A 21078-nucleotide genomic window follows, 5' to 3' on the forward strand; every position below is an offset into this window, starting at 1 on the left:
ATATTTTTTCATATAAAAAGTTACATTCAGCTCTCTTATTGCATCTGCTACATTTATAAATGCACCAGACTAGACGCAACAGCTGGGAGATCGGAGGCAAAGCCTAAGACGGAAGCAAAAGTTGCAGCAAAACAGAAAAGCAGAAAGTAACGATAAGCCAAATCAATGTTGTAAAACATTGATGAAGGAGAGTCCCATTGCGGCCACCTGAAGATAAGTCACCCGAACATCATTAGTCATGCAAACGTCAGGCTTTCAGAATTAAACAGGCGACAGAGACAAAACAAAGAAGGGGATGCATGTCAGCAGGAATAGAAGAAATTATTCCATTATTGACCTGCATGGATAATACGACCTAATACCTCGATTCTATATATGTCGCCTAAAATTTGGTGCTGACTAACGAGGAACTAAGCACGATTCTATAAAACAGGTTTGCCTAAGCGGCCCTAGGCATCCAAAGGTGTGCCTGCACTTAAGTTAGGCGCCTAACTCCAAAACACACCCATGATGCGCTCCTAGCCATGCCCATTTTTAGGTAGGCTGCTTGGAATCACGCCTATCAAGTTAGGTGCCTACAAACTTGTTCACCCCAATTACAGACTAGCATGCAAAGTTGTGTGCACAATATATAGAATAGAGGCAGTTGTGAATGTAGATTACTAGATTAATTAGATGTTAATTAGCACTAGTTGTAATTTACACAAGTAACTGCACTGCATCTTTTGGCTTTAATACTTAGTTGCCAATTTCTGGACTATTCTTCAAGCTTCTCTAATCCTTCCTCATGTTATCCATACCCTCTGAGGTGTCTACCCTATTACAGAGTTTTGTATCATCTGCAGAATTGAATGCACCTTCTTCTCCAGTTTGTCTGTCTTGACTAGATTGTAAGCTCTTTCCAGCAGAGGCTGTCTCTTCTTTGTTTTGATGTACGTCTAGTGGAGCTATAAAAAATGATTAGCAGTAGTAGCTGAGGCAACGAGAGCAGAACCATGGATGGAGACCCTGATCGATTTTCAGAAGATTGTGCTCATGAGAAGCTAGACAAAGTGATGGGGCTGCATAGTGGACATCTGAGGGTACTGAAGGAACTGGTTGACCTTTTCAATGCTTCTCTAGAGTCAGGAGTGGTACCGGAGGATTGGAGAAGGGCGGATGTGGTCCCTCTCAACAGAAGTGGAAGTAAGGAAGATGTAGTGAATTACAGGCCAGTAAGTCTGACTTCTGTGGTAAGTAAATTCATAGGAACACTTTTAAAATAGAGAATAGTGATGTTTCTGGAATCCTGTGGATTACAGGACCTGAGCCAACATGGATTCACTACAGGCAGGTCTTGTCAGACAAATTTGATCAATTTCTTTGACTGGGTGACCAGAGAATTGGATAGAGGATGTGCGCTAGTTGTGGAGTAATTAGATTTTAGCCTTTGACAGCGCTTCAAACAGACGTCTAATAAATAAACTGAGCGCCCTCGGTATGAGTTCCAAAGTGATAGACTGGGTTAGGAACTGGTTAAGTGGAAGGCTACAGAATGTAGTGGTCAATGGAGAACGCAGTGGTCTGAAATTTGGAAGCTAAGATTTAATGCTAAAAAAATGCAGGGTCATGCAAAAACCCAAGGGAAAGGTAGTTTAGAGAGTGAAGAAATTCTGTGCCGTAGGTTTTAGAGAGCTCACCATACAATATAAGGGGGTTTGATGAGATGTGTACCTGGGAATTTCACTGCAGTGCCTTCTATGGTGACCACTGTTCTGTTGGGTTGTTTTGTGTGCTTTTCTTTTGGACTTTTTTTAATGGATCAAAAAGATAGACACACTGAGGACAAACACATCAGAGAAATAGCCATTTTTGAAATAAAAAGATGGATGTTTTCAAAATGCTCATGTTTGTTATTGGATTTTTGTGCATGTTCCAGAAAACATATTAACTTGGATTTATTTATTTGATTTAATATTCCATTCTCCCCAAAGAGCAGGTTACAGAGTAATACAATTCGTCTTCACCTAAGAATATTCTTAGATAGAAACACGTAGAGACATCTTATTTTACGGAATGATATGACAATACAAGCCTACAGTTATAGTGCAATCATACATGGTGATAAGACTATACAACATTACAGAGTTGCAGTATAATTTATATCTGAGATTCCAGGGCCTAGCAGATTATCGTGCTTTTCCAAGGATTATGTTGAGGGGAGAGGTTAAGGAAACATGTAGGTTTTTATAGCTTTCTGGAAGCTTAGAAGACCCTCTAGGGATCTGATGTAGGGAGGTAGGTTGCTCCCTAGGTTTGGTAGGAAGTGGGAGTAGGATCGTTTCCAGTCTGTCCAGGGAGTATCTGCAGGCATGTTTCACTCTTGGGGTGTAGGGGGGAAATTTATGTGAGAAGTATCTGCATACCATGTTGTGGAGGGATTTATATCCTAGTACTAGGCCTTTGAAGATGCAGTATTTAGTTATGGACAACCAGTGGGCTGAGGTATGTGTTAGGGATACTGGGTCATAGGGTTGTAGGTTTTAGACGCTATATTGAAAATGTGCCTTCCAAATCTCACATGTCATCAACCTCTCACCATACTACCCAGCTAGTACTTATATAAGACTGGTTTTTTTAATTGTATCTTATTGTAACTTGATTTCAGTTAATTTATATGTGTTATTGGAATGGAACTTGTAACACTAAGTAGGTATTCAATCTAGATAACCCTGCAATAGGATAGAGATCTTGGCTCTTTTAAAAAACTTTCTTATTCAATGATGCCTTTATCGATTAATTAATCTCTCCTTTTTTTTTTTTTCCCTCTTTTTCTGTTTTCTTCCCCTCCCTTTGTTTTTTCCCTTAATATATGTCTTTTTTCCTCCATCAAGAGAAAAATTTTGTAACTTTTTCCCCCCTTTCCATGTTTGTTTTTAACATTATATATAGAGATTTTTTCTGTTTTATGTAATTATTTAACAAATATTTATTTAGCTGTTATTAATGTATTACTAATATGACTATATGTTCTCTTATAATCTGTTTTTAATTGTACATCGCTTAGAATGTTTTAAATAGGCGATTCATCAAAAATAAAGTGAACTTGAACTTGAACAATATTGGCTGTATTCTGTTTGACAAGTGTGTAATCTGTTAAGCTATTGTGAATGTTTATTTTGTACACTGCTTTGATATAAAGTCGTAAATACACTTTCTAAATAAATAAATACCTCAGGGCTTTATCCTTGCCCCTACTCTGTTCAATCTTATCTTTTAAAATTAAGTCTTGATATATCGGAAAACCCAGCCATAGTTGATTTGCATATTATGGATGCCTTTCCGTTTGCTGCATGAGATGACATTTTACTCCAGCTGTGCAGCCAATGTAATTTTTATTCCAAAATGTTTGATCGTTGGGTTCCAAATTGTGATTGTATCCAGGTGCAGATCATTAAGTCTAATCTGTAGTGCTTTCTCTTTGGTCTCTTTTCTTTTGCCATAAATATCCAAAAGACTATTCTTCCTTTCCCTTTTAATTGCAGTGGGGGTGGATGGAACACACAAGAACTATCAACAATGCTAGAAGGATGCCATTTACTAACGCCAAAAGAGAAGCTGCCATTGCAATGAAGCAAACAGCTGTGTGTATCTGAAGTAAGATTTGTGCATTACTAAGCAACATATTGTAATAAGAGAATCTACTCTACTGCCAGAAGTATTTTGAAGGTTTTGAAATCCCATAACATGTTATTGACATTATCAAAAATATATGCAGCGTTGTTCTGGAACTTGTGAATTAAATCCGAAGACTACACTTTTCTAAAGGCTCATTCTGAGCATGATGATGAATGATTCTGACATCATGGGGAACCATGATGCGTCTGGAATTCTATTTCAGACAACTTTGGCTGGAAAGAGATTTCATGTTGATCTACTCTTTTTAATGTAGGCTGCAGACTATAAAAAGGTTAAGGAAAAATGTTCTCTGATTGAGAGAATGCAAGAGTAGCCCAGTCAAGTAAGAGTATATTCAATCATTATTTCAGTGGAGGTCTTATAAACAACATTCCAAGTATAGACTCATAGAAATGGCATATATAATATGTGTATACAGAAGGATATGCCTTCAGTTCTAAGAACATAAGAATTGCCGCTGCTGGGTCAGATCACTGGTCCATCGTGCCTAGCAGTCCGCTCCCACAGCGGCCCTTAGGTCAAAAACCAGTGCCCTATTTGAGTCTAGCCTTACCTGCGTACGTTCTGGTTCAGCAGGAACTTGTCTAACCTTGTCTTGAATCCCTGGAGGGTGTTTTCCCCTATAACAGCCTCTGGAAGAGCGTTCCAGTTTTCTACCACTCTCTGGGTGAAGAAGAACTTCCTTATGTTTGTACAGAGTCTATTCCCTTCTGGGTAGGTCACATATATGTGGCCCACCCAGTACCCTTTGATAAAACACACTCATATATATATATATACACACACACACAGTCAAACCTCGTTTTGCAAGTAACGCGAGTGTTTTGCAATGAAGATCTTGCCTCTTGCCTTGGCCTTGAGCACCTGTGCATGCTTTGACACGCAGCTCCTGTTTGGTAAGCTCCCAACTTAGTGCAGGAAAAGGCGGTCGGAGCATACAGCGAGTGATTTCCTGCACTCGCCGCCGCTCCAGCTGCTCTTTCCTGCCTCTCCCGCTGCCCTCTCTAGTCTCCCCTGTGAAAAACCATATTTGCGGTTTTTCAAGATTTGCGGGGGTTCCTGGAACGGAACCCTCGCGAATATCGGGGGAGTACTGTAGTCCAATTTGACTGTTGTTCAAAGTGGTGAGTTTTTTTTCATTGTCCCTCCCACACCCTCCTCCATGCTGAATTTTCAGAAAGTTATTTAGCCCCACATAGACAGATGGAAGGACAGACAAATAGACAGGCAGGATTTATTTCTTCTAATTTGTATCGGGTTGGAAAGAATAAAAATTAATCTGGACACCGACGTTGCTATTCTACATTACAAACCTGGGGATTTTCCCTTTGATCAGCAGAGTCTTATCCAAATGTAAAACAAAATGACAGAAGGATAATTTATCAATAAGCAATAGAAATTCGTATCAGTTACACCCATTTTAAAAATGGCCCCATATTTATGTTTATGTAAGATCTCTTAGGGAGAGGAGGAGATAGTGGATGCTGAGGTGGATAGACTGGATGGGCCATTTGCCTTTATCTGCCATCATGTTTCTATGGGCTCCTTTTACAAAAGTGTGCTAGCCACTACTGTCTCCTTTTAAGCAAGCAGTAATTTTTTGGCTAATCTTGTACGTGCGTTAAAAACGCTATCGCACCTTTGTAAAAGGAGCCCTATGTTTAAGTCAAAAACCCCAACTATACCTGTACTAAACCACACCCAAATGTGCCAGTTTACAAAGCAAGCAGGTTCGGTTCATTCTCTGCCTCTGGAAAGATCCCTGGTTGGGTCAGAGAAACTTATCCAAAGACCCCCAAGTAATTTGCTAAATGGTCATTTCCGAGCAGAACATGTTGTATTCCACATAGAAATACACACAAAAAACAGTGGGAACGGACAATGAACACTTTTTTTTTAGCGCTCGCCTTTTTGTTGGATGCAGGCGTTTTGATTTGCCAAAACACAGTGCTGGGTCAGGTCCTTTTTTGGAATAAACAAGACTCTTTTATATCAGTTATCCTACATGGCGTGTTCATTGTCCGTTCCCACTCTTTTTTGTGTGCTTTTATACCCGTGGGTTTTTGTCCTGTTGGACTTTCTTTGCTTGTCTCTACCTTATAAAATTACTGCTACTCCCCCCCGTATATTCACACTGTAACACATTACAGGCAATTGTGTTACAAACTGTTGAAGCTGCAGTTGCACATTGCCATTCTTGAGTCCAGGCCCTGTTACTGTATATTCAACGTCAACACATGTGTAAAGGAAATAAAAGCATGGATAGGAAGATTAATGCGGTCGTGTGAAGCCAGTGACTGTCGAATACAACAAGCAGTATTTTGTAGCATTGTTTATTGATGAGGCTTTAATGATGGCTTTTGGATAAGGCTCTCACACCTTCCATTTTTGGAGACTGCTGTGATAAATTGACCTTATTTAATGGGGGAAAGTTTTCTTTTAATGTAGTTCATTTTATCATTAAAGAAGACAATTTATTAACCTAACCTGTCCTGATACAATTACCCAGATTTCAAGACTGATGGATGGAACCAGCACCAATGTGTTCAAGTCATGTTGAAAAGGGGCAATGTTTTGCAGTCATTAAAATCCCTTCTGTGCTAGCTAGAAAAAGCAAATAATCTCGCCATGGTTCAGATTCCATCATATAGCTCAAAGTGTGACACAGAGCAATTGTTAATTAAAGACTTTTCCAGAAGGAATCTTCTCCATTTGGTGCGCTTTGTGTGGAGTTGACATTCTCATTACTAGGATTACCTGATAATAAGAAACTCTTATTTAGCTGATTTAACAAGAGGAACCTTGATGAATGCAATAAACTCAGTGGTCTGGGAGAGATTGCCTTTTCCTTTTGAAGTTGTCTTTGGTCACCAGAATTAAGCAATGGAAATTTACCGTCTGCACATACTTCGGGTCTGAGATTCATTCTAAAGGTATAAGGTTACTCCATTAATCCACTTGAATGCATAGTAAAAAAAGTTCAGCAAAACCAAACAAAATGAGAATATGCAATCTTTTTTTTATTTCAAAAGTCTTACGTTCAGGATTTGTTTTATTCATTCAATTTTCTATACTGTTCCAGTAGGAACTTATCCAACCTTGTCCCCTATAACAGCCTCCAGAAGAGCGTTTCAGATTTCTACCACTCTCTGAGTGAAGAACTTCTTTACGTTTGTACGGAATCTATTCCTTTCTAACTTAAGCGAGTACCCTCTGGTTCTCTTCACCTTGGAGAGAATGAACAATCTCTCTGTCTCTACTAAGTCAATTCCCTTCAGTATCTTGAATGTTTCGATCATGTCCCCTCTCAGTCTCCTCTTTTCACCCTCCCTTACCCCCAGTGTCGCAATTTTGAGGTGGTTTTCAGTGTCAGAGAGCTAAGCACTATTGCAGTGCCTATCATTCCTCCAAAATCTAGGTCCTTAGGAATAGTTAAATGGTATGTGCCTTAGAGCAAATATAAATTGATATGTCTAGAGTTTATACTGTACAGTAGGGCATGCATTTCTGTTGCAAAAGAGGAAATATGCATAGTTTTCATATCTGTACACAGTATGCCAATTTTGACTTGATTATTTTTCTTGTGAAATTGCAGCTCAACTTTTGAAAATGACTTCCAGTAAAATCGGAGGTGCCGAAACTTTTGCATACAAATATACATATACACAGTACATGTCAAACAATATACAGTATACTCTAGAATAGTGTTTCCCAAGTTAATTCTAGAGTACTCCCTTGCCAGTCAGGTTTTCAGGACAGCCACAGTAAATATGCAAGAACTTCGTTTGCATTCATTGTCTCCATTATATGCAAACTGCTTTCAAGTATATTCATTGTGGATATCCTGAAAACCTGACTGGCAAAGGGATAATTCAGGATTGACTTGGGAAACACTGCTCTAGAAAAAAGGAGGGCCAGAGGAAATATATTAGAGAGGTTTATATACTTGAAAGATATTAATGCACAATAAGCAAACAGTTTCCAAAGCAAAGGGAACTGTAGAACTATATGTCATGATATGAAGCTACAGGATGCTGTTTTCATAAAAAATAAAACTATGGTGAATACTTGGAATTCCATTCAAGAGGATGTGGAAGAGAGAAAAACTGTAATGGAATTCACAAAGGAATGGGTTAAAGGCAAAAGGATGGAAACCAAGCTTTGAGAGCCTCAACTTAAAATAAAAAGTATGGGGGAGGGGGTAAGCTACAGAGAGATCAAAGCATTATGGGGGGGGGGGGGGGTTGCATGAAGTAGCAGATATAACCCTAAACACCTTACTGGGCAGACTGGATCAGGGGTCTCAAAGTCCCTCCTTGAGGGCCGCAATCCATTCGGGTTTTCAGGATTTCCTCAATGAATATGCATGAGATCTATGTGCATGCACTGCTTTCAATGCATATTCATTGGGGAAATCCTGAAAACACGACTGGATTGCGGCCCTCGAGGAGGGACTTTGAGATCCCTGGACTGGATGGACCATTTCAACCTTCATCTTCTAACATCTGCATGTTTCCATTTTTTTTTGGTCTCTGCTTTGGTCGAGTTTTACCAACATGTATTCTAAAAAGATATCTACGTTTCCTCTCACATACATTCCCTTTTAGTTTTGAGAGTGGAAGGGGAAGGTGGATCTGGATCTGGAGTGCTTGTCTATCAATAATAATTATTATTATTATTATGGTTTTTGCATTCCTGTTCTGCAATATATAAATATCTCCATTGGGATTGTCCCACACGATAATTATTCATGCATTCAATTATTTTGCAAGGTATTTGAATTTTACAGACTAGAAAGCCCAACGCTGTAGCTGGAAAGGGCCCTCATCCAGAATCCTAAATAGTACAGTTTGAGGTACCGTAAGAAGCATATTCTGAAAGAGCAGTACTGCATAAAATCTTCTCATGGAAGGAAATACTCACATATTAAATATTTCCTATCGCCTACAGGACAAAGAACAGAAAATGTCTTTTATATGCTAAATGACATCCATATTTTAAGTATTGCTGGAATTTGCAATTTTTTTCTTACTGACCAGACTTTTGTATTAAGCTGGGGGATACTGTGAAAGAATACCAATTAGATGCCTAATAAATATTTCAAGCCTAGGCAACACTCCGCTATTTACTTACCTAAAAGATCATATCTTCCATCAGTGCACAGAAAATTATGTTCCCTCTTTCATTTAGGATTTTGTAATGAACTATTCAACAAATTCCTGTGTTTTTGCAGTAACATGTTCTTGAAAAAGAACATATCTGATAAGGAGATGTAAAGAATGCTAAGCTGTACACAAAGCAATTATACTTGGAGTTCTATTTATCTCTTTGACGCCCATGAATCATTTTTGCCTTAAAAGCCCAATGGGAGAAGGGCCGAAGTATTTCATTGAGCTTTTAAGGATGTACGAGTGAAATTTAACTCATGTTTTTCTGATACTGAAAAGCTGGTTATTCTTTGCATTGGTGCAGAAAGGAGATTTCTGTGATGGATTGTATGGACAGAAAAAAAGGCAACCTCAGTGTATAGAAAGTTTACGTTCAAGACTGTTTCTGGATGTGTAACTTTGGAGCATATATGGGAGCATGATATGGAGGAATGGATGCTCTTTTGGACAAGGGTCTGCAGACCAACTCTTTATTCTATGTACGTATAAAGTGTCTAAGTTGTCAAGGGGTGGGAATATTAAGTGTTGGTCCTGTCTTGTAAAGGTAGGAACTTTTAAACTTATGTTATATACTTGCAATATTTTGGGATTAGTGTGGATAAAAATTGAAAATATTTTTCATTTTAAGGAACCACTTACTTATAAGTTCATACTCTTGCGGTCTGGAATTTACCCCAAATCTTGCATAAATCTGAAGCAAAGTTGTTCGATATATTAATGGGGTTAACAATACAACATATTTTAATTGAATGGAAAAATAGTTCTGTATTATCTGAGACTGTAAGGTAGAATATTGTTTGTTTAGTATAGAAGTACGATGAAGTATCTACAGTAAAAAAAAGTGTAACTTAATTCATTTTTGAAGGGTTTGGAGATTGATGGATTTCTAGTGTCATTCTGCTGAATAAACTAGATACCTGTCTTTCCGGATGTTATAATGGGTAGAGGGCTATTTTTATATTGTTCTATGTTGATACTGTTGTCTAAAATTCAATACAAAAAGTTCTAGCTGGCATAGGATGCATAGCAATAAGTTGTGTTTAATCTGAGAGGCTACAGTAGGGTGGGTCAGTATTATGCTTCTCTGTTCTTGGGGCCATGGAAGATGTGGGGAAATCATAATTAGGATTCATTCTTAAGAAGTTTTCTCCTGGGCTGGTTCATGCTTGTCTCTGGTCAATGTGGCTTAACTCTAAATTGGATGCATTCTGCTGTTTTGCCCAGAAGGTTCAGTAAATTTAGCTCTCCAGTTTGTATAAGTGGATGGTCATTGGATTTTTTCTTATTTTTCTTCCTCATCCACAAAGAGGCAAATCTTGTCCTGTCAGCCCTTCAGCAATATTGCTTTCGAAAATGTTAAAATGAACAGGCCCAAGAACTGAACCTTGAGGCGCACCACTGGTAACATCTCTTGACCACTACCCGCTGTCGCCTTCCACTCAACCAGTTCCTGACCTAGTTCTTCACTCTAGGGCTGCACTACATCTAGCGCACTCCCTCTATCCAGGGAAAGAAATGATCAGATTTGTCTGACAAGATCTGCCTCGGGTCCATGTTGTCTCAGGTCCTGTAATCCACTGGATTCCAAAAATGTCTCTATCTCTGTTTTAAAAAGGATTTCCATTAAGCTACTTATCACAGACGTCAGACTTACTGGCCTGTAGGACCTTACTTCCACTTTTGTGGAAAGGGACCACATCCCCCTTTCTCCAATAGCACTACTTAGTAAGAATATCAAAGGCTGAAGCTTCCCATAAGTTTATTCTAGAAAATGATGCATTTAATCTGGGCTTTGCAGGCTGGAAAATCCCAAGTGAACCCCTTTAAGCCCAAATTTTACTGCAGCTTAGTAAAACAACCCTTCTGTTTGTTCCCTTTGCAAATGGTTGAAACAGTTTGTTCCATTGTTCATTCCATTAAATCCTAGGCCATATGTTCTAACCCACAAAACTGTTTCAGGTTTGAACCTGTTCCTACAATATTTAATTAACAGATGCACATGAGCTCTTGGCTCTTTGCATCCTAAGCTAAATGTCTGTGGCAATATGTGCAAATGTTTGAATGCCCCTTTTTGCAATAGTTGGTGAAAACTAGCAGGCCCTCTGGCCAGGTTCTCTGATCTTCCTGGTAGTCCAGTGGGCTGATGACTTGATTTTCATCTGTTTTTCTTTTTTTTTTTGCATTACAGAGATGTTTTGCATGGTTTTGTTTTGCAGTAGCTCATTAATGCAAAATTTACATTAATGTGTACGTAATGGATTTTGAATAAACAATAGAACAAAATGTCTGAACTTTGATTTGCTTCCATGCATTTTTTTTTTCTCGTACTATTTTTCATATGAAAAGCACTTTTGCAAAGTCACTTTGCACTTTAGTATGTAAGAAGAAGTTAATGATCTTCAATCGTGGAGCAGAAGTAGCTTGGATAAGGTTAGCAGAGTTCTCTTACTTTGTAACCTGATAGGAAAACTGGACGTCAAAGGGTTTCAGAAATCTCTTACCACAGGTTGCCATTATAAAATGGATGGATGCCTCATTCTTTATTTAACATTGTCCTAAAACTATTTCAGATTCTGAAAGTTGTGCTTTTTCACACATCTGATTCAGGCTACAAGACGAACTAAAGTATAATTCAGTCACCCATTGTGGCTCACAGTTGTACCTGAGGGTAAAAAGTTGCCATTTGTCAACCTCTGCAATGGATGGATGTTCTGGTTTCCCATGGGTTTCTATTATTTTCAGCTGTGTAAAACCCTGACTTTTTAGCAAATGGCACTCTACCACCTGCTGTCAAAGTATTTTAACTTTGCTTTCTGCACTTTCATTTCATTTTACCAAGATTCCGGAATGTGGGGGTTTTTTTTCATAGAGAAAAACATTATTATGTTATAAAACCTGCAGAAACAATAGTCATATGGCAGATATTAGATACCCATATAGACTATGTTAATAAAGAAAACCAATATAGCAATTTAGTCACAAAATGAATAAAAATAAATCATCCAATATATATCTAGATGCATCTGTCTATTCTCCTAGAATCTTTTGTTTGACATGACTTATATTTTTACTAGATTATAAGCTCTGTAGAGCAGGGCCTGTTTCTTGTATACTGTATAATGTGGTGTATATATTGTAAAGCATTTGAAATGATTAGTATTAAGTATCAATTGTAGGATAGTCAGTGGAGTTACTTGGATAAATTGGACCTTAAAATATAAGTAATTATCATTTTACTCCTATTAAAAATCAGCACTGTACATTAATGTGATCAGGCCAAGCAGTCAATATCCATCATTTTTCCATCCCCAGGCATTTCTGGTCTTCCATCCTTCTTAACTTCTGCAGGCTCTGCTAAAACAACAAACACCCAAGTCATTCATACACTTCTAAAATACATGACCAGGTCCCTCCAGACACTTCTTGGTCTCCACCAGGACCTCCCTGACCCTTATTCTTCTTATGGTCCCTCCAACCCTTCATTGGCCCTCTGGGACTTTGGGCAGCTTCCAGTACCTTTTACCAATCTCTCTGCCAGCCCTTCTGCCAGTCCCCATCAACCTTGGACCTCAAACTCTTCCAGATGTTCTAGCTGCTTGTGGATCCCGTCTTCTCTCTGGGTCCCCACAGGTCCTGAACACTCTTTACTGGTCCCTCTGCTGATTATTAAACTTGAGCTCCCCCTGAACTCCAAGCACTACTGGGCCCTCCAACTACAACTTCTTCCAGACCTACTCCTAGTTGCTCAGTCATCTTTTCCTAGACTCATGTCCTGAGGACTCTCCCAGTCCCTCCGTTGTCTTTTTTCCCCAAAAGCATACCCTGAGGTCTCGTTCCAGTTGCTCAAACTTTTCCACTCCCTGGTCCTTCAACTGCTCTCCATGAGGACTCTCACAGTTACTCACTCTCCTGGTAACTCACACATTCTCCACCATGCCCTCTGCCGGTCGTCAAGCTTGAGCCCCCTTCCCCCTTTGACTCGAAGTTGTAGCCGGTAGGCTAGTCTATTAGGTTTACCAACCAAGGGTTAGGCTGAAGCTGGCATTCCTTCTCTTGAGTGTAGCCTAACTCACAAATGAGCTCCTATTCTTTTTAGTTCTCCATGCTGGAGCTCTCCTTTTCAGCACCCTACTTTACGTGGACAGCTCCCAGAGGCTTTTGTAGGATCTTATGCAGATTAGCTGCTTCTATCTGCTGCTAAGGCTTCCTCCTACTGGCCTGTCACAATTAAACATTAAAAGACAATCCGAGCTTACAATCTAATCAAAACAAACAGGACAAAGAGGGGTTAGGGAATTGCTTAACATAGGAGTAATTAAAACAGACATCGGTACTTTACAAGTGAGTAGAAATTAGGAATTAAAAGCAAAAAATTGGATAAACTTATTTGAATAATTTTCAATAAGCTATAAGTTAATTCTGATATATGTGATTGTTTTATGGACAATATTGAATATCTGAGTGGTGCCCAGGTAAATCAAAATCACACCCCATAATATTGCTAACCATGTTTCAACATAAGATGTATTTATCTAGCCAGCAATCTAAGCAGTTCATATAATATGCTCAGGTTGGTTGGTTGGGGGGATTTTAAGATACCACTCTTTTTCAGCATAACACTATAGAGCTCATTTTCAAAAGAGAAAAACATCCAAAAACTGTCACAAGGGAGGGCTTGGATGACCATGTAGGCATAAAGGGCCAAATTCTGTAAAGGACATCTGAAAATTAGGCATTGTTTAGACGTCCAGCGGGAAAATGCTGAGTGTGATTCCATAATGCATAGATGTACTATAGAGAATCGTTCTCAGTGCCACTCAGCGAGTATAGACATATCCAAATAGTTAGACATTCTTTAAAGAATTGCCTTATAGGCATCACATAAACGTCTTAAATGAAACTGCAAGGGAGGCAACGCAATTACCATGGGCGACTTCAACTATCCTGGGATAGACTAGAACCTAAGCACTCTGGCTGCACTAGGGAGGCCAAGTTCCTGGATGCTGTAGATAACTGCTTCCTGGAACAACTTGTCAAGGAAAATACAAGAGGAAATGCAATTCTAAATGGACTGCGAGGATCAGCACAAGGTGTAGAAGTAGAAGGGACACTGGGAAACAGAGATCACAACATGATCCACTTCGACCTGGACGCAGGCGCGAAACATTGGTCCAGAACGATGGCCACGGTACTGAACTTCCTGAAAGGGATGAGACTCATGTTGGGGAAGAAGACTGAGAAGAGGATAACACTTAAAAAATGCTAGAGCAAGCTTGGTCCCTTTTTAAGGACACAGTCACCGAGGCGCAAAATCTATATATACTGCATATCAACAAGGGATCCAAGAGGAAAAAAAAACAAGGAACCGGTGTGACTCACTGTTGAGGTGAAGGAAGCGATCAGAGACAAGAAAACCTCATTTAAGGAATGGAAAAGTTCAAGAACGGATGAAAACTGGAATAAGCACAAACAACATCAACGCAGGTGCCATAAGGCAGTAAAAGGGGTCAAAAGAGACTACGAGGAAAAAATAGCCAAGGAGGTGAAAAATTTCAAGCCGTTCTTTCGATATATTAAGGGGAAACGACCTGCGAAGGAAGCGGTGGGACCTTTGGATGACCATGGAATAAAGGGAGTGCTATAGGAGGACAAAGCAATCGCCGACAAACTGAACACATTTTTTGCGTCTGTATTTACCGAAGAGGATATGCACAACATACCAGAAGCCGACAGGCTATATGCAGGAAATGAAGAAACTTGATAGTGCTTTGCACAATATTGTTGGTTTTTTTTTTTCTCCTTAGTGAAGACATGAGCAGTTCAATCTATTGCATTTACACTCTGCCTCTGTGCATTGGTTATAAAGGAGGGTCCTGGATGGTTAGACTATGGTCCTCACAGGTACAGGGTGTTGCACATGCCCTCAAAGGGGAGGGGGGGTGCCTTCTCATTATATTCCTCCTGTTAAAAAGGTATAGATAGTAGTAGTTGAGTGAGAATTTTATAGAAATTATATTGTGTTATATGTTTTTTGTGATAAATTGTGTGTTGGTCATCATTTTATTATGTGTGTTCTTATGTAACCTGTGCAGAATTGTGGGATGCTGCGGGCTATATATTTTTTAATGAAATAAATAAATAATTGGGCTCCCTCCTTAGGGACATCTCTACTCTCTGCCCCACTCTCTCTCTCTCTCTCTCCTGCTCACCTCTCTTTCTCTCTGTCTATTGCTATCTCCTCACTTCCACAGAGGCATTTTCCCATGTGTATTGAGATATATACACACACATGTATAGGACACTGCGGGGACATCATCTTGCCATAGTCAGTTAGAGGACGGCCATTTTACATAGTATTTCCAAAGATGTGGAAATGTTTTATAACAAACAGTAACTTGGATTTTGGATGCACTTTTGCTGGACGTTTCTATTGGCCATTTTCGATATATGGGATATAGTTTGATTATCACCGGTAATTTTTGAGTGTCTTCAATAGGACTTAGTTGTCCTATGAAAAATGCCCCACCACATGTTGCTGGAAACCAATGTTACTAATAATAATGTCTTACATCCATTAACTCATATGTTTTATGGTCTTACAAAGAAAACAATAAGCTGTATCCCCGTTTTTTTTTCTAGAAGAAGTAGATTTAACAAGCATATAATTTATTGAAGAATCAGGTTTTTTTCTGACAGTGAGACTCTATTACAATTTCTACATTAGACTAATTCAATAAGCTGCCTTGCATCTATTTGTTTTGGATCATTTCCTTTACAACCATGTTTCTTCCCCTAAGACTACTTTGGTAGATAATTTTTCCTGTGCCATTCTTTCACCGTGTGGATTTTCCTAGTGTAATTGAAATTTTTTCATGGTTAATTGAAATAATTGCTGATGAATAGGACATAAGGCGTGCATAGAGACTTCAATATATCCCTGGATGAGTTGCTAATGGACTAGCATTGATTTGCTTTGAATGATCCTACTGTATAGAGCGTCTATCATCATGAAAAAAGGAAATCTTTTTATACTTTACAGCAAATGGAACATTGGAAATAATTATTTAAAATAGATGTACTTCTGTCAATCAATCCTTAGACATAATAAAAAGGACAGCAATTCACCAAAATTAGCATGTAGGAAGAAAACAAAATAAGGATATCTCTATAACTGCCAGTTTTCCATTCTTACCCCTGTGAAGTAATATCGGCTGCCTAATGCTGGTTTGAGAAACCTGAGCAAGTAAGTGCTGAATGGTGGGAAAAGATAGAGGCATGCTAGAAAACCCCTTGATGGCATCACCCATACCAGGATTAAAGGGTGGCAGTTTCCGAAGTGCTGCACATCAACTATTGTGCCAAAGGGACAGTTCCACCCCGTTTTGAGAAACTATAGGTGCACCTTTCTAGACAACACTGATCATTTTTATAAGTAGAAATATTGATGGTCTGCTTATTTTTGGGTATGTATGGATTTGCAGATTAGCTGTGTGGCGATTGAGGGGATTATTGGCGAGGTTGGATGGAAATCAGTATTTGGGACATGAGGAATTTAATGAAGATGTATGATTTTAATATCGGTTGTGTGATGGGTTAAGGGCATTATGCAATAGGATTTAATGAAAGAGAGACTAGGGATGGGAACATTTTCAGACAACAGAAGTTAGGACAGTAACATACTTATTATTAACCCCCTAATTCTCTAGAGCAGTGGTATTCAACCCAGTCCTCAGGGATCACCTGGCCAGTCGGGTTTTCAGGATATCCATAATGAATATGAATGAGGATATCCTGAAAACCCAACTGGCCAGGTGATCCCTGAGGACTGGGTTGAATACCACTGCGCTAAAAGGCTCATTTTTAAAAGAGAAAATCATCCAAAAAGTGGATAAAGGGGCGGATGGACATTTTTCTCCCCAAACCCTTCCAATACAGTATTTTTGAAACTTATTTTCTGGATGGATTTCTATGCTGTTCATCTGCAAATTGTCTAAATCTCAAAGGTACATATTGCAGGTATTGTGTGGGCAGGACAAGGGTCGGCTTATGACTTGGATAGTTTTCGGCCATAATCAAACATTTTTAATATCAACAAGTGCCAAAAAGGTGCCCTAACGGAGTAGATGACCCCTTCACACTCCCCCAGTGGTCACTGACCCCCCTCTGTCTGCATGATAGCCAGTCCTAGTAGAGCAGCAGGCAGGTTCCTGGAGTTGCCTAGTGGGTGGGGCAGTGAACCCTGGACATGGGGACTTGGACCCATACTCTGCTCTAACTACTACACTTTTAAAGTCCATTTATATAGGTGATAACAGCAGGCATAACAGCTATTGGTGTGGTGTACAATTGGGTCCTGTAGTATTTGGGCAGGTTATGGAGGGCTCACCATACAATAAGAACATAAGAATTGCTGCTGCTGGGTCAGACCAGTGGTCCATCATGCCCAGCAGTCTGCTCACACGGCAGCCCTCTGGTCAAAGACCAGCACCCTAACTGAGACTAGCCCTACTTGCGTACGTTCCTGTTCAGCAGGAACTTGTCTAACTTTGTCTTGAATCCCTGGAGGGTGTTTTCCCCAATAACAATGTTCTTCTACTAGTCTATATTCTATAAGAGGTCATTTCTGCACCTAAGTGACACCAATAGGAATACACTTCTCCCTCCGAATCTGTGGTTTGAGTATCCGTGGATTCGGTTATTCACGATTTTATTTTTTTACCAAAAAACCTATTTTAATTTTTTGGCTATTTTTTAAGCCATCCAAGCCTCCCCGGAACCTTACCTGGTGGTCTAGTGGTGAAGCGGGGCAGCAGCAATCTTCAGATTGTAGTCTCGAGACTACAACGGAAACTCCCGGCAGCTATTCTGATGACGGCTCTGCATGGGTCAGGAGCATAGGAAGATTGCTCCTGCCCCACTTCACCGCTAGACCACCAAGTAAGGTTCCGGGGACGCAGATTCGGGTTTGCTGCCCTTATTAACCCCTCCGGCAAGAACCTCTTACCTGCATCCTCCCGCCGCCACCTCTTCGCTCCCCTGGCCTGACACCGAAGCGGGGAAAGAGGAGACTGAAGCACCCACACTGGCCCTTCGCAAACACGCAACACGCATGGAGGGAGGCGATCGGAGGCAGAGACCACCAGGTAAGGTCCAGGGGTGGATCAGAAATGGCACAAAGTTATTCGCGATTTTTCACACTTCGTGGTCCAGCTGTGCCCCTAACCCCCGCGAATACTAAGGGAGAAGTGTAAATGAATTATGCATTTTCATGCCACCTACAAATAGAAACTACTACTACATCAAAGCACAGAAGAGACAGTAACTGCTCAAAGAATTTACAATCTAGACTGGACAAGCAAGTGCATCAATACAGTGTGTTCAGGTGGGGGAATTATAAGACAGACTTGTTCCACACTTGAGCATGACACCACAATTAATAATACCAGTTTGATATCTTTTCTCAATAATATTGGAACGTTCTTAAATGGATTTTTATTTAAAATAGCATTATTTATTTATTTGCTCAATTTTTTAACCCATCCTCCCAAAGGAGCCCAGAACGGGTTACAAGCTACATTCACAATATGGTTGAGACAGGACAGAGATGACATAATTTACAATATAGATATGAAAAAATAAAACATTACACTATGCAGCATCTGGGTGAGAGTAGGTAGCATAGTTATGTTGAACTCTGAATGTCGTTTCTGGGTGCATATTCTTAAGGTGCTGGGTTTGTAAAGAGGAAAGTTGTCACGACCTTCCTGAAGCTCCAGAGTCCATCTAGTGTTCTAACAGATGGAGGAATGATGTACCATAGTCTAGGTATGTAATGCGAATAGGAGCATTTGTGGGCTGTTTCAGTCTTGAGGGAGCAACCTGTTTCTCTCCTTGAGATCTCAGTGGTATAGTGTGGAATCATTTCTTGGGAAGGTTTTCAGAGCGAAGACCAGGGCTTTGAAGGCTCAGCATTTATGAATGGGCAACCAATGCATTGATGCTAGTGCAGGGATAATATGGTAGTGGATGCCTAGGTTTTTCAGGAGGTGGATTTCAGCATTTTGCATACATTGGAGGTGGGAGAGAGTTTTGACAGGTAGGCCCACGAGTAGTGCGTTGCAATAATCTAAGCAGGATATTACAAAAGCGTACAGTATTTGGGCGAATTTGGGTTCTGAGAAGTATGCACGTATGCATTTTAGCTGGTGGAGGTAGTAGAAGGAGGATGATACTAGTTGGATACATGATCCGTCAGTGATAAGTTTGAATCGAGAGTTACTCCTAGGCTGCAGACGTTATCCTTGGCCATAAGGGTGTTTGTGCCCCAGAGAAAGGACAGACAGGGATATATGCGAGGATCTTTGTGTATCTAGAGAAGTTCTGTCATGGACTCATTTAACTGTAACTTGTTCCCGGTCATCCAGGTCTTTATTTCAGCTAAGCATGACTGGAGATTCTTGATTTGTGTGTCTCGGTGTCGGCTAAGGGGGAGGTACATAAACAATGCCTCTGCTGGGTCAGACCTGAGGTCCATCGTGCCCAGCAGCCTGCTCACGCGGCGGCCCAACAGGTCCAGGACCTGTGCAGTGATCCTCTATTTATATCCGTCTATCCCCCTTTCCAGCATGAAATTGTCCAATCCTTTCTTAAACTCCAATACTGTACTCTGCCCTATTACATCCACTGGAATTGCATTCCAGGTGTCCACCACACGCTGGATAAAGAAGAACTTCCTAGCATTTGTTTTGAATCTGTCCCCTTTCAGTTTTTCCGAATGCCCTCTTGTTCTTATATTTTTTGAAAGTTTGAAGAATCTGTCCCTCTCTACTCTCTCTATGCCCCTCATGATCTTATAAGTCTCTATCATATCCCCTCTAAGTCTCCTCTTCTCCAGGGAAAAGAGACCCAGTTTCTCTAATCTCTCAGCATATGAAAGGTTTTCCATCCCTTTTATCAGACGTGTCGCTCTCCTCTGAACCTTCTCGAGTAACGCCATATCCTTCTTAAGGTATGGCGACCAATATTGGATGCAGTATTCCAGATGCGGGCACACCATCGCCCGGATACAGCGGCAGGATAACTTCTTTCGTCCTGGTTGTAATACCCTTCTTGATTATACCTAGCATTCTATTCGCTCTCTTAGCGGCCGCTGTGCACTATGCCGTTGGCTTCATTGTCGTGTCCACCATTACCCCCAAGTCCCTTTCTTGGGTACTCTCGTTCACTAACATCCCTCCCATTGTATAGTTGTACCTCGGGTTTCTGCTTCCCATATGCAGTACTTTACATTTCTCAACGTTGAATTTCATCTGCCATCTCGTTGCCCATTCCCCTAGTTTGCTCAAGTCCCTTTGCAATTCTTCGCAGTCCTCTTTAGTCCGTGCTCCACTAAATAGTTTGGTGTCGTTATTATCTCTCACACTTTGTCCCTGTTTCTAGATCATTTATGAATATATTAAATAGCAGCGGACCGAGCACTGAGCCCTGCGGAACACCACTCATGACCCTCCTCCAGTCCGAGTAGTGGCCCTTCACCCCTACCCTCTGTTTCCTACCCGCCAACCAGTTTCTGATCCATCTATGTATGTCTCCGTCCACCCCATGGTTCTTCAGTTTCCGGAGTAGACACTCGTGAGGCACCTTGTTAAAGGATTTTTGGAAATCCAGGTATATGATGTCTATGTGGTCTCCTGTGTCCATCTGTTTGTTAATTCCTTCGAAGAAGTGCAATAAGTTAGTTAGGCACGGTCTCCCCCTGCAGAAACCATGTTGGCTTGTTTTCAGAAGTTCGTTTCTTTCCAAATGTTCATCGATGTTTTCTTTTATCAGTGCCTCTGCCATTTTCCCCGGAACCGAGTTCAGACTCACCGGTCTGTAGTTTCCCGAGTCACCTCTTGATCCCTTTTTAAAGATGGGCGTAACGTTGGCTATCTTCCAATCCTCCAGGATCACGCCTGTTTTTAGGGATAGGTTGCAAATTTGATGCAGTAGTTCCGCTATCTCCTCCTTTAATTCTTTCAGAACCCTTGGATGAATTCCATCTGGACCCGGTAGAGTTGTAAGTCATCTGCGAAAGAGTGGATTCTGATTTGGTGTTTTTTTGCTATGTCCAGTACTGGTCTGACATAGAGGTTGAAGAGGAGTGGTGATAATAAGGCTCCCTGAGGCACTCTGTAGTGGAGTAGTTTAGGTTTGGATAAGGATTTTTCTAGTAGAACTCTCTGCGATCTGT

At 40.4% G+C, this 21078-nt stretch overlaps 1 long non-coding RNA gene across 1 annotated transcript in view; it reads left to right on the forward strand.

Moving 5' to 3' along the window:
* The window catches only part of LOC117367542, an 86820-nt gene that overhangs the window by 16668 nt on the left and 49074 nt on the right, over window positions 1-21078 (forward strand). The window contains exon 2 of the long non-coding RNA XR_004540789.1: window positions 3525-3636. This is a non-coding gene — a long non-coding RNA (uncharacterized LOC117367542). The remainder of the gene's footprint in view (window positions 1-3524; window positions 3637-21078) is intronic.

Source organism: Geotrypetes seraphini, chromosome 10, assembly GCF_902459505.1.
Source record: "Geotrypetes seraphini chromosome 10, aGeoSer1.1, whole genome shotgun sequence".
In the NCBI taxonomy this organism is placed as follows: Eukaryota; Metazoa; Chordata; class Amphibia; order Gymnophiona; family Dermophiidae; genus Geotrypetes; species Geotrypetes seraphini.